The following is a 13,943-nucleotide window of genomic DNA, read 5'->3' as shown; positions in this document are numbered from 1 at the left end:
ACTTTGGGTCAATCATAAACTTCTTTCAATAGTTTTGAGGCTTTTTTTTAGACTTCCCCATGTTTTCAAAGTAAGTGAGCATTCAATAAGTCATTATTTCAATTGCTTCCCAAATTGAACTTCTCAGTTTGAAATTATTGAAGTGGGGCTGTATAAATACATTTGTAGATGTAGATGTAGATGTATACTCTCCACAAGAAAAGGACAAGATAAAAAAAGCAAAGGCTTACAAAACACTTTTTATCCTAAAGTTATTAAATATAAGCAAAACACTATTTTCTAACAAAGGAAAATCAAACGTTATTTTGGGGGGGTTTTCTTCTTTTTTTTTTTTTTAATTTTTAGTATTTTTTTTTTTTTAGTATTTTGGTCCATAGTTTGCTTTTCTGTGTTAATCCAGTCAAGCCAATTACTTTATAACCATATGTCAGCTTATTCCAAGGAAGATGATGATGGTCAATGGAGCTCTTCAACACACAGAGTTTACCTGCCAAAAGTTTTTGAAAACAAAATTCTTCACAGGGAAATGTCACTGGCAGCTCTGCCAAGAAATGTTGAAACTATTTGTTTCATTCGGATACAAAATGTAGCTTCAGTTGGGTGATTTAATTTAAACAAGCCTCCCTTCCATGTCAAAGTGTGGATTTGAAATGACAATTCTTATTTGATTTCAATCAGAAATATCAACATTTTCAGTGTGACATTTTCGATTCCAAAGTTTTTGAGTTGCGTATTTGTTTGGGATGAGGGTGGAGTTGATCTACCAGTCATCATTTTTTTTGTGTGTATTTCATTGATTTATTTATTTTCTCCTATTGGTGAAGAGAAGCAGGAGGAAAGGACCGTAAGAGAAGAAGGACGGTCACAGCCTGTTGCCTCCACCCGAGCTCCTCAGTTTGGGATTTGTAGGCATCGCGGCAGAGGTCCATCATGTGAAGAGATCCAAAAGGAAATAATGGCTTGGTGTGTTTTTTAGAAAGCGTGAGGAAACACGGTGGGGCTGAGGGCACACACTCACACACGTAGCTGAGTCTGCTGAGGGTTGGTGAGGGCTGCACTGGCACCTTGTGAGCTGCACAAAGGTCTCCCACCCAGCTGGTGTTAGACTGGGACCTGCGTCGTAGATGTGTTGCTACACAACTGAGGGATCATGGCATACGAATAAGCCTCCATGGCTGGTGGGAGTCAACACAGGTAGTCCTTGCATCAGTTGAACCCTGAATTCAAGTCACTCCGATGACGGTCTGCGGTTACCCAGAGCAAAGGGGAGAAACTTGGTGTGCTTTGTGCCTCCCGCAACACGCTGGGACGGGGATCCCGGTGGCACCATCCCTGCAAGGGACCAAATATGCAGAGGTGTCCAGGGGGTTACCTCCTACTTCCCCCCTGATGTAACTTTCACCTGTAAATACATTTCCAGAGCTCCATCCCACAAACCCTCCCTACTCTGGAGGTTCCTCCTCGTATGTGTGATTACTCAGGCAAGCCAACAATTTACTCCTGCAAGTAAAGGTTTGCCAAACTGGCAACCCGAACGGCAGTGTCATCCAGACCACTGGCAGAGCAAGGGTGGGAAACCAACAGCCCAAGGACTTGGATTTTGTACAGCTCCACTGGCCCAGAGATGAATTTGTGCTGTATTTTGGGCACTGGTGCTGCTTCGTACTGAAAGTTGGTGGTCGTCTGGGGTGACGACTTTAATCCTTAAAATAGGTGATGGGAGTCTTTGCTTCTCTACCCCAGCCCCAGAGCCGGATTCCTCACCTCGGGTCTGAACAGCAAACGCTGGACCCCCCAAAATCTCCCACGTAGGTCATGAACCCGCAGGGGCTGCGCTGTGAGATGGATAAGGGGGCCGGGGTGAGGGGCCGGGGGTGTGGGGGGCGTGGGAGAGGGAGAGATTGGCGTGGGATAAATACCACTAACCTGAGTCTCACCTTCTCTGCCTTTTCTCCCCTGCCCCCATCACTGCTGCTGTTGTGTCAGGTAGTGGCACTGTTGAGTACATTAACCCAGGGCTGAGCACTGCAGCCACACCGTGTGTGTGTGTGTGTGTGTGTGTGTGTGTGTGTGTGTGTGCCTGATCATTACCATTTATTCCCTCCCCCCAGCCCCCCGCCCCAGTGCTGCAGGGCTCCGGGAGCGAGCGAGAGAAACAGAGGAAAGAGAGAGAGACGGAGCCATCAGCCCCCAGATCTGCTTCAACAAATCGCCGCCCCTCGCAGGGAGGGAGAGGGAGAGAGCGGGGGAACCAGACCAAAAGACAAAATAAAAGACAGAGAAAGGAAAATCCAGCGGGGAGCAAAAAGCAGCCCCCAGACGCCCCCTTACCGAGACTGTACTCTCAGCGAGAAAGGGAGGGGGGGGGGGGGGTTGTGCGTGTGTGTGTGCCTCCGAGTGTGTGAGCATCGATCCCGTACCCGTTAGGAAAAGGGGGTGTTGTTTTGTTTTGTGGTGTGGGTTGCTGTTTTTGGTGTTTTTTTTTTTTTTTTTTCTTTTTTTTTTTTTTTTTTTTTTTTTTTTTTCCCCCCCGCCTCCCCTTTGCCCTCCCTCGGCGCGGCCCGGCGTGGGGCGGCGTGGCGGGGGGAGCGGGCGGCCGCAGCCCCGCAGCCCGCCGGAGCTCCGGCACCAGCACGGCCCCGCTCCGGAGACGGGAGAGCCGGAATAAAGGGAACAGCTTCCTCGCCGCCAAAGCAGCCCTGTTCTCGTCGCGGGGTTTTTGCTCTTTCTTTATTTTCTTTTTCTTTTATTATTATTTTTTTTTTTTTTTAAAACTCCTCGCCGGGAAAAGAAAAGCCGAAAACGCTTTCCCCCCCCTCCCCTTCGCTCCCCTTCAAAAGGCCCCTAAACAACCACCACCAACAAACAGAAACCAAAAAAAGCCCCCCTCCAAAAAAAAACAAGAAGAAAAAGAAAAGAAAAGAAAAAACGAGAGAACCAGAGAGACAGAGACAAGCTTCATCGATTTCAAATCCAGGATTTTATCCAGTGCATTGATTTTTTCCTTTTTTTTTTTTTTTTTTTTTTTTTTCTCTCACCCTTTTTTTTTTTCTCCTTCCCCCCCTCCTTTCTTTCACCCCCCCCCTTCCTCCTTCTCCTCCTTCCCACCCCCCTTTTCCTTTTCATTTTATTTTGGATCCTGCTAAAATTAGCCGGGACTGCTCTGGGTGTTGCGTGTTAATTTGATTTACTCCGGGATTCCGGCTTCCAAGACGCCATTTTCCCCCCTTTCTCGCTCTATCTCGCTCTATTTATCTATCATTTATCTATCGAGCTATCTATCCGTCTGTCTGTCCGTCCATCTCCCTCTCCCCGGGTGCCTTCCCTCCTCCCCCCCGCCCTCCTCCCTCTCCGCTCTGCGTGTGCTGCGCGGCCGTGCGCTCCCCTAATCTGACAGATGAACACCGCCATGGGTTTGCCGCAACACAAGCAAAAGCACCTTTGGGGGCTGTGGCGAGGGATTGAAACCGGGATCTAAAAGAGAAGAGACAAGAAGGGGGGAATCCGAGGGAGGAGGAGGAGGAAGAAAGAAGAAGAAGAAGAGGAAGCTGCTAAGAAGCCCCCGCTGCCGTTCTGGGGATATGGGTTAGTAAAGGCGGGGGGGCGGGAGGGGGGGGGGAGTAGGGGAGGGAAAAAGGGAAAAAAAAAAAGACAACAGAAAACCTGAACCATCGAGGAAAGGTCTGTCTTGATGATCCGGATTGCAGGAGGGTCTTACCCCTCTCCCTTTTCCCTTTCCCCCCCCCTTTTTTTTTTTCCCCCCTCTGCATGAAAAAGTTGATGTCGTCTCCTTTTTTTTTTTTTTTTCGTGTTGTGACTTTGCAATGGCGCGGAAAGGGCTTCATTTATTGGGGGGGGGGGGGGGGGGGGCGGGGGGATAAAATATTTCTCCGCTGTGCAATGCATTCGAGTCCTCCTCTCCCCTTCCGACCCCTTCCCTCCCCATGCTTTGTGGCCGGTGGATGGGGTGTGTATGAGGGGTGTGGGGGGGTAAAACCGTGCTGCCGGGAAGGGGTTGCAATTTTATTAGGAGTTTGCTTAAATGTATTTAGCCCCCCTTTATGATTCCCGTCCCCCCCCCCCCCCTTTGGTAGCTTATATGTGTTTCCCCGGCAGTGCCGGGGGTAGGTGGCAGCTATGTGTGTGTGTGTGGAAAGGAGGGGGGGGGGGAGACCCCCCCCGCTTCGTAAATTGCAGGTTAAGTGGAGCTAGAGAGCAGCGTTGTAACCTTATGAGGATTTTCTCTGTGTGTGTGTGTGTGTGTGTGTGCGCGTCTGAGTGTGTGCGAGTGTGTGTGTGTGTGCCCGCGTGTGCCCGGGGGGTCCGCGGCGACCGCCGGGCGCGGGGAGGGAGGGGGGGGGACGGGGACACACACACACACACACACACACACACACACACGCCGCTGCCCCGGGGCGGCCGCCGCGTCCCCGCGCTTGTTTTGACATTGAAAAGGACACGCAGCCCCGAAAAGCGGCAATTTGCAGGAGCAAAGAAGTGTGTGGGGAGGCGGAGGGGAGTAGAGAAGGGTGGTGGGGGGGGGAAGTAATTAGCCATGCGGGACTAGGGACTACACACACACACACACACACACACACACACACACACACCCCCGCTTCCCTTGCTCGGTGGCGAAGTGAGGCGCGTTAGTAATTATTATTAATAAGCCGGTGATTGTCGCCCCCGGGACCTTGGTGGCCCTTCTGCACACCCCCCACCCCCCACCCCCAGGTGAAAGTGGAGTTCAGCTTTGGTCGGTTTGAATATCGCCGATATTATCGGGGGGGGGTGGGGGGAGTGTTGGTGGAGGTGGGGGGTGGGGGGGTGGGGGGGTGTGCAAAACGCAGCGTGCAGGCGCGGGTGGCTATTGTCAACTCCAGCCGCGGCGCAAGGCTCCCTGCCCACCTCCGTGCACACACACACACACACTCACACTCACACTCACACCCCTTCCTCGCCGGGTTTCCCCGGCGGGCACTGGGGAATCAGGTCCCTCCCGCCCTTGTTTCCCGGTGTGTGTGTGTGTGTCCGTGTGTCCGGGCACCGGCGGTCCCCTGCGCTCCCTGTCCCTGCCGGTATTTATGTGTCTAAAAAGGCAGTTGAGAGAAGGATTTCCGATTCGTTTCCGCTTCAAATAAACGGCGCTGATAATCTCGGGCCTGACGCCTGATGCTGAAAGGGGCCACTTCGCCGCCGGGAGCCGGACTCTAGGAGCGGCTCCCCCCCCCCCCGCCCCCCGCCCTGCGCTCCACCGGCCCGACGGGCAGGTTCCCCCCCCCCCCCCCGCCCCGTCCCCGGGCGGGTTCGCAAGGGGACACGCGTGGGGATTCCCCGCGGGGGGAGGAGGATATGCATGGGGTGGGGGGGTCGGGTACTGCCCACCCATCCCGGCGCTGTGGGGTGTCGGTGCCCCCCGGGGCTGGGGCCGCGGGCTGGCGGGCGGGCGGCGAGCGGAGCTGGGCACTGGGAGGAGTCCGCCACAAGCAAATGCGGCCGGCGGGGAGGGTCGGGAGGAGGGGGGGGGGGGGAATGTGTGTTGCGGGTGGGGGGGCCCGGGCAGGGTTTCTTCCCCCCGCAAACCGAGGTGTTTCATTAGCCGCGGGCCCGCGGTGGCCCTGCCGGGGCCGTGCCGGGGGGGGCGGGGGGGGGGGGGGGGGGTGCACACACAGACCCGCCGTCCTGCCTCCCCTTCTATGTCCGTCTGTCAAACCGCAGAGGATGTGCGAGGCGAAGCAAAGCGCTGAGCCTGCTAGTCCTCTGCTGTCAGGGAAAGTAATTTGATCCTTTTCGTATTGACAGGAGGATTTCAGGGGTAAAGGACTGCTGGCAAATCCAATCCCGCGTTGAATATTATGGGTCCAAATGGGAACAATTATTGATCCGACAGCCCCTGCAGCCAGGACTAACTTGGTGCGGGCTACAGTAATGATATAATCAGCCGTCTCATGTTAGGCAGCGATAGCACAAACCTGAGGAAACAAGTGTCTAGGACCTTTTACTGTAGATGGGAGAAAAAATGCCTGTCGGGGAAAATGCGCAAGTGGCTGCTTCACACACACCTTCCTGCGCTTCTTCAGCCTTGGCTGAGCTTAGTCCCCTTGGTCAGAAGCTTCTTCCACTCAAAGGAGCAACTTTTTTCATCTCCATTTGTTTTTCAGCTGAAAGGAGAAATGCCGCTCCAAACAATGAAGTTGGACTTTAATCTCTGGGTTTAGCTCTGAAGGGTTATGTAAAATCAAGGGAAGAATAAATAAATAATAATAAAAAAAAAAAAGCAGAAACACTCAGTGGATGGAGACTTCTCTTCCATCTCTTACTGGCTTTTTTTTTTTTTTTTTTTTTTTTTAACTTCTCAGACTCAAAGTTTTAATTGGAACCAGAAATCTATTGAGAAGTAACTGAGCCAAGAAAACCTCTGTTTTCTCTGCAGCTAGGGATGGGGAATAAATAATTTTTTGCTGATGTTATTTCAAGTTGTTTGAGGTCTTTGGTTCCTGCCAAAAAGCCCAGCATAGATTATTAACACATTATCATTTTAGGAGGATGCACTCTCTGAAATGTAATAAAATGGTGTGTTAGGTTTGTGCAGAGCCATAAACTATGCTAGTTGTTGGCAAACAAAAGAAACAGTGGCCATGATTTATTATTAATAATAATCATAAATGAGCTATTTAGCTTGACTTGATATCTACTGAGTTTCTCTACGGAGGTTGCTCAGTATCGTTTCCAATAATGTACTTTGATTAAGTTGGGAACTGTTCCTTTTTAACAACTATTACTGCCACATGCGTAATTAACTCAAGGAGTTAAATGCTTGAAAAGGTCCAATCATCATTTTTTGGCTTCAGATGCTGTTTAATCTCCTCTTCTGGTCTGTTCTGACCCATCCTTTGAGCTCCTTTTTCCCATCTCTTAGGTGTGTGTGCCAGTTTACCAACAGGACTCTTGTTTTCCATTACAAGGTTTGGTTAATCCCAGTTTCAGTGACATTTTTTGCCCTCTCAGTAGGGCTCAATTGCTCACACATAATCTTTCCCTTCTGTTTTCTTTCCCCTTTGGACAACACCCTCCAGGACTGAAAAACTCTTGCCTTGTGCTCTGAGACTTGCAATTACATAGAAATTTTGACTCTTGACCTAACTAGTAGCAAGAAAGGCTATTGTCTAATGAACCACGTAAAAACAGTTCTGGGATCCAACAGATTGCTGTGATGGAAATGAAAGCTGTCCCAGTGAATTGATGACTGATTTGTTTAACCATATGCCTAGGCGTTTTTTCTTGCTCCCCGCTAACTACCCATCTCTGGAGTATCTGCGATCTGTGGGTCTGTGATGATGTTGAAAGGCAGCATTAATAACTGCCAAAATGTGCTCCTTGATGCATGGCCCGCAGTAGGGCCAGTTGAATATGATTTAAGCCATGTTCGGAAAATTCAGCATGTCATTTTTGCCTACCATAACATGTAGGCACACAGGGTGTTGAGCGCGTAAGTGCCGCAATTAAGCATGCATTTGATGATGAGACAAGGGCAGCAAATCTGTGCATAAAAAAACCCAGGTGGTCAGGTGAAATCCATAGCAAGATCTAGCCTCATTTGCTGAGTAGTCCAGGCACTTTTCGGGCAGCAGCAATCCAAGGTTTAGAGCTAGTCCAAAGCCTAGCAAGAAAGGTGAGAGTCAGTGGAAGAACTTCAGCAGAGAAGGTTCCCAGTGTTTTGCTGCAGGGCTTGTGGTTTCTACCGGGACTGGTTTTGCTGCTATTATAGGTTACGTTCTTGTTACTTTCTCTCTTACCAACTTGATAAAAAATAAGAGCTTCCTTTCCCGTTATTATTGTTGAGGAAATAAAATGACTCATCCTTTTAGGAAATTGTCATCTTGATTAAAGATGGGCTTTAGGTTTTAGCCTGGGGGCACTGTCAGATCTGAAAACTATTTCCAAAGTTTTGAGGTTGGGACTACTTTGCCTTCTGATACGAACATGAAATGAGGCTGCAAGCACGCGTTGTTAGCACAGTTGCTTCTGAGGTGTGCTCAAACCCTTAGAGACAGTTTCTTTCTCCATCTCCCCATGTGAAGGCTTCACTTGATGTGACTTCAAAAGTTCATTGTGTCTTCAAACCTGCTTAGAGATCTGCTGGATGCTGGGAACAAGCACAGCTCCACAACAGGCACCTGGATTCTGCATTCACATTTAACTGGTTGCAGAGAGAGCAAATCAAGGGAGGAGAAATGGGTGGTGGGGGGGAAGAAGTCAAATAATTGCTTAAATTGAATAAAAGCAGTCAAAGAATAATGCATCTTGTGTTTCAAAGCTGAGGAGATGTGTGAAGGAAGTAAGGCGTGGTAAATTCTGCTTATCAGCTCTTGAGAGGGAGCAGAGTTAGGGGCTGTTTTGCCCTTTAGGAGTTGGACATACTTTGTAGCACAGATTGTCCAAACACAATTATGAGCTTTTACTGTAAGCTGTGGGGCAGCTGGTTATAATAAGAAATTTGCTGACATTATTTCATTTAGGCTTTAGTTGTCTTTTATGAAATTGAAAATATCAAAGAGTTCTCAGGTTAGTCACCTCCCTCTCCAAAAGGCCAAATATAAACTCTGGGCCTCAAACACCCTGAGGATTGGGAGGATTTGATCCAGGCTTGATTACTATCTTTATGGCTAAAGTTTACTTCCAAGTCTAGCTGTGGATCTTTTCAAGGTCTCAAGTCTTTGCATCTCTGTGATATTTGCCCAGCTGTCTGTCCACTGAACCCATGTGCCATTGTAGGTGTGTGACGATGACCCTGTTGACTTTGGATATCAAGGGGAAAGTGATGGGGCTGAAGCACAGGTGACGAAACAGGAGGTGGCCTGAGAAGTACTCTGGGAATATGGTCACTGGTGTTGATCACAGATCCCAGGGTCAGGTTTACTCTTACTTACGAGTGTGGACAGTGGTGGGGCTTGTGTACAGGTCCATCCAGAACAGGGGTCTTGCAGGGAAAAAAGGAATTGTGCAGGTGATAAGGATGAGCCTGTGTTGTCTTCTCTATGTAGGGCTTGTGAGTCCGATGCGCTCCTTTGAAAGCAAGCTGAATGTGTGGAAAAGCCATGCGGGAGGAGACCAATCTCCATGCAAACGTGAAGTCTGAAGGTGGTGGCAAGGATCTGACCTGCCCTGGTGAATACCAGAGCACAGCGTGGCCCAAGGCTTGGCTTTACAGTGCATGATATGTTGGGATGCAAATGCCTGTTAGACTGGGGTGCTGGGGTTGTGGCTGAATGCCACTGTGGGTTGACTTATTTAGCTTCTCATTGCCTTTGAAGGAGTGAATTCCTGTTCTTGTAAGGGTTTCTGTGCAGTCCTGGGCAGTTAAAGGCTCTATGAATGTGGCAGCGATGAGAGCAAAGTTTCCTCTACTGTAGTACGGTATCTCCTGTAATAGTGCTTGGGAAAGCTGTTCAGAAGAATGTGTGGTAGGCAAGCATGGGGTAACCCAGGGCTCACTTAAATACCTCAAAATTAGAGTTGGGTTAAAGATCGGAAGCCTGAGGTTTTATGTTACTTTGAAATTTTTGTTAGCCTTAACCTTTAAAACTGAGAGATATATATGTATACAATGAATCATTCTGTTTCTGTCCTGGTATTTTAGCAGATGGAGAAGTTGGTTTTAAGATGGAAGGGAGAAAATTATTATATTCAAACCAGAGGTCAAGCTGCAAGGCGTTACAGGCATGTCTTTCCTCCATATGAATCCACATACACTGAATATCCTACTGATGTGATTTCTAAGACTTGGACACTGGCCTAACTTCCCTGTGTGTTTCCAGACCCAGTGTATTCTAGAGCAGTGCTGTGATCCATGCCTACCTCTCCTTGAGTTTTACTAAATTTTTGTCTTTGGAGAATGCAGTGGGGTTTCCACTGAAACTCCTCTGGAATCCCATTAGGTTGCTGGACAAGGAAATCCTTCCTGTATTTTTTTCTTTCTTTCTCTCTCTTTTTTTTTTTTTTTTTTTTTTTTTTTCTCTCAAGACTTCCTATGGAGCTCTATAGTATGGATTCAATAGAATTTTGCACAGGGGAATAATTCTCTGCTGAATTCTTCAGCTCTTTCTGAGAAGGCATCAGAGACACGAAGCTTAACTGAGGGAGTTTAGTAAGTGTTCAGATTAGATTGTATACATGTAAAGTATTACAGCAGGCATCTGGGCAAAGTGTTGTACATGCCCATTGTTCCTAAGGCTGCAAACCAGTTTAAAATATTAACCCATATATTCATATACTTGTAACTTCCATAAACCTTCACCTAATGAGCTGAAAAATGTCATGCTTTCTCTCTGCTTGATGACAATTTTCTTCCTGAAAGGTTGAGTAAATTCTCTCCAGCTGTCTGTTGTTCCTTTCCCCCCCCCGCCCAATTTATTCAGAAAAAGTGAGACTGGGGGTAGAAGAGGAAACACTTTTCCATTTTAAATTATTCTAACCACATTCTTTTAAACAGGGCAGCAGCCTAACATGCTGGACTTTGAACTAATAAATGGGTATAAACATAGGACTTGTTGAAGGTCTCTGTCTTTTTTTGGTTTGAGAGTGGGACAGAAAAATGGAGGTCATGGTTTCTGATGCCATGACAAATTAAAAGTGCCATTGTAGATATCCTAAGGTCAATGAAGATCTTTCAGCCTGTTGACGTAAAGAGAGAGGCACTGCCCCTGCAAATCCTGCTGGGTAAGTGTCATAAATGGCATTTGCTATAGGCGATGGTTACATTAGATCCCAGTTCTGTGTCACAGGAGGCAGTCACAGAAACAGAGGTTATGCTTCTCCATCCTCTCTTATCAGAGTTGAAGACACATCTGCTTTTAAAACATGCATTTCAGGCCAGAACATTTTCTCCAGGTTTAGCTCAGTGAACAGACCTCTCTCAGGGCCCTTAGGGAAAACCTCTGAAAAAAACAGAGTGAGCAACAGTTAAAATAACTAAGCTGCAGTGTGGCTCTACGTAGGAACTGGGTTCCTATTCAAACCTACATCCATCTCTAACTGGGCAGCAGTGGTATGGTTGCTTCAGTTCAGGGTTCTCTTGACCAAACTTTGCTTGGTTCGGACCTAAGTGAAGGACTCAGATTAGGAGACAGAGACCCATATGTCATCAGTGGAGAGAGGGGACACCCATGACTGACTTGACTTTGGATTCCCTCAAATTCTGACCCCGTCTCAACCTTTAACATCCTGCTGAACTCAGCGGCATTAGAAGGGAGTAACAACCCAAAGTCCTGGTCCTGCTTGAATAGGGATTTGAGTTATGAAGCTGGTGCTCCCAATCCTATTTGCCGCCTCAGGGTCAGTCCGATGTGTGCAATGCCGCACAAAGAGCACAATGAAGTAGTTCAGCTGGAGAGGCCTTTTGGGCGTGCAGGTACTCAGCAGGCTCTTATCTCATGTCTGACTCAACTTCTTCCAGCACTTCTGTAACCGCTTCCTCTTCAACCTCATTAGAGGCAAAGCTACTCCTTTCCTTTGCCCACAGGAGCTGTTGGTTATCTTGCCTTTATTCCTGGCCTCAGGTCTTCCCACCGGCATGCTTCCGACTAGTTTATGCCTCTTGACGTCGCTGTCCCAGCACCGTGGGCTGCTCTTTGCCTGGTGCACATCCAGCCACATCCACTTGTGTCCCGTGCTGCTTTTGCCTCCTGCTTTTTCTTCTGCAATCCATGGGTCCTTAAGGGTATTTCTCGTTTTGCTGACCCAGACACTCCTTCCTGCCCCAAAGCCTAAGGACTGATATATTTTGTAAGGCCAAGCAGCCTCAATTCCTTCCTCTAAATACCCCAAACCATGGCTCTTCTTCTTGCATGCCCTTTATTTGCCCTTTTTTCCCCCAGTCTCCTCTTGATGTTAGGGATGCTTGGTACTTTATACAGCACCAAGCAAGACACCACTGCTTACTCAGCATGAAAACACACAGTGAAAGCCTACATGGACAAAATCCAACCCTTCTTATTCCTAGTCTCATCTGAAGCATGCAAAATTGAGTAATATGGGATGTGTTGTTTGTACAGCCTCTAGACTGGGCACAGGATAGATCCTGGACTGAAGCCTTTTGGGTCCTTGTGTCATCACTTACAATTCTGAAGAACAAGTGTTGAGTCAAGACCTGGTGCATTCCCTATCAGATGTGTTATTTTATTTTATTTTATTTTATTTTATTTTATTTTATTTTATTTTATTTTATTTTATTTTATTTTATTTTATTTTATTTTATTTTATTTTATTTTATTTTATTTTATTTTATTTCTTTGTTTTTCCTGAAAGGAAGGAAAGCTGGTGTATTTGGTAGTTGTGCAAGCAAAAAAAAAAATGGAGTAGGGAACAAAAAAAAAAACCAAAAACAAAACAAAACCTAAAAACTAGGAGGAAGGAGTCCCGTGGCAGCAGCAGTAAATAAAAACAGATCTCTTGTTAATGATTTATAGAGAAATAATTTTCCACACATTTCAGGGTGTGGAGGGAAATGTTTGATCAGAGGGAGAAGGAGAGATTATTGCTTTACCACCACGGTGTTAGAAGAAGGCTACTGTGTCTGATGGCTGCTCTCCAAGAGCAGAGTTGATCTAGGAAAGTTTGGTAACACAGATGCTGGAATTGTGCAGGGTTTTACATTCTGTGGCTGGCCTCTGTGCCAGTAACCTTTCCCTAAATGCTCATGAAACTTTCCATTTGTAGTTTGGAGTGGCTGCCACTACCACCAGGATGGTGCACTTGGCAAGAGCTGGTGAGAATGGAGTAAGCATTTGAAGTCCCCTTTGCATGCATGTTGACACTTTTCCCCAAGGAATTTTATGACTGTTTTATCCTTGTAGTGGCACACATTACTTCACCCAGCAGCATGCTCAGGGCATTCTCTTCTATCATCTCAGGAGTCACCTTTGATTATACACCATACTGAGAGTGATCATGCTTGGCCTGGGAGCTCAGCAACCTGGTGTTGACCTGACATAGGCAAATCTCCTGGCTTGGCTCTTTGTGTTGTAATGAGCTGGAGCACAACTGGCATCTCCTTTTGCTTTCTAGTGTTCCAGATGCCTAATCTTCACAAGGGTGATGGGTAAAGTTGACACACCAACTCTTGATTTCACTGGGACCAAACACTATTCCTGGATTCGGATATGTAAATCCAGTGAACCAAGCCTAGCTTTAGAGCAGTCCTGCAGCAGTGCTTGTCTTGGAGGGCACACATGGGAAGAGGTTGGTCCTTTAGAGACCAGAAGTCAGCATGAGGTGGTGTTTACTCCCTCCCCCAACACAGATTTAGGTTGTGAGTGAGTAGATTTATAAAACCTTGGCAGAGATCTCAGGCAGAAGCTTGTAAAAGTCCTTGGGCAACGTGATGGGCATCTCTCCTACCACAGATGGGTGCTTTGCTATGCTGGCTGTTGCCACAGCTGTACCTTGGGCAGTATTGCTTTTATGGGTCTTGTGATTTATGGCCATGTCAATTGTTTAATCATTCAGTTGGCCCTCCCTTCAGTGCTGTGCGATAGTTACTTACATAGAAAGGTGACTATCTGATCTAATTATGAAGTCTCAAACCTAATTATGGAGTCAAATATGATTCCATAATCTACTCTTAATGTCTCTATGTTGAGAAGACAGATACACACGTGTATAATGTGCACACTTACATGCCTCCGTAATTATAGGGATGCTTGGGCTCTCATTTATTTCTGTCTCTTTATCTTGGGGGGGGGGGGATGCTTACAGCCTCATCTGTCTGTGAGAGATCTTGGGGTTATCTTGTCTATTCCCCTCCAGTGTGGTTTTTCCTGGCTCCCTTTGCTGCGCTTGGGCATGCTGAGGCAGAGCCATCAGTCAGCGTTACTCAGTCATGCTGGTGGAGGTGCAGAGGACTGGTAGCACTTGGGCTAAGGGCACTCTGATGGAAACAAGTGAAG

The 13,943-nt window shown here is 47.5% G+C and overlaps 1 protein-coding gene across 3 annotated transcripts in view; it reads left to right on the top strand.

Moving 5' to 3' along the window:
* Positions 1–3,094: 3,094 nt before the first annotated feature.
* The window catches only part of SETBP1 (SET binding protein 1), a 258,208-nt gene continuing 247,359 nt past the window's right edge, over positions 3,095–13,943 (top strand). For all 3 annotated transcript variants that reach the window (XM_042804726.1, XM_042804725.1, XM_042804724.1), the window contains exon 1: positions 3,095–3,585. The gene's annotated coding sequence lies outside the window, so the exon portion shown is untranslated. The remainder of the gene's footprint in view (positions 3,586–13,943) is intronic.

The sequence above is a fragment of the Tyto alba genome, unplaced genomic scaffold (genome assembly GCF_018691265.1).
Source record: "Tyto alba isolate M040663 unplaced genomic scaffold, T.alba_DEE_v4.0 Super-Scaffold_42, whole genome shotgun sequence".
Taxonomy (NCBI): domain Eukaryota; kingdom Metazoa; phylum Chordata; class Aves; order Strigiformes; family Tytonidae; genus Tyto; species Tyto alba.
The sequence above is the reverse complement of the archived record's forward strand: the minus strand, read 5'-3'. Positions and strand labels throughout refer to the sequence as shown.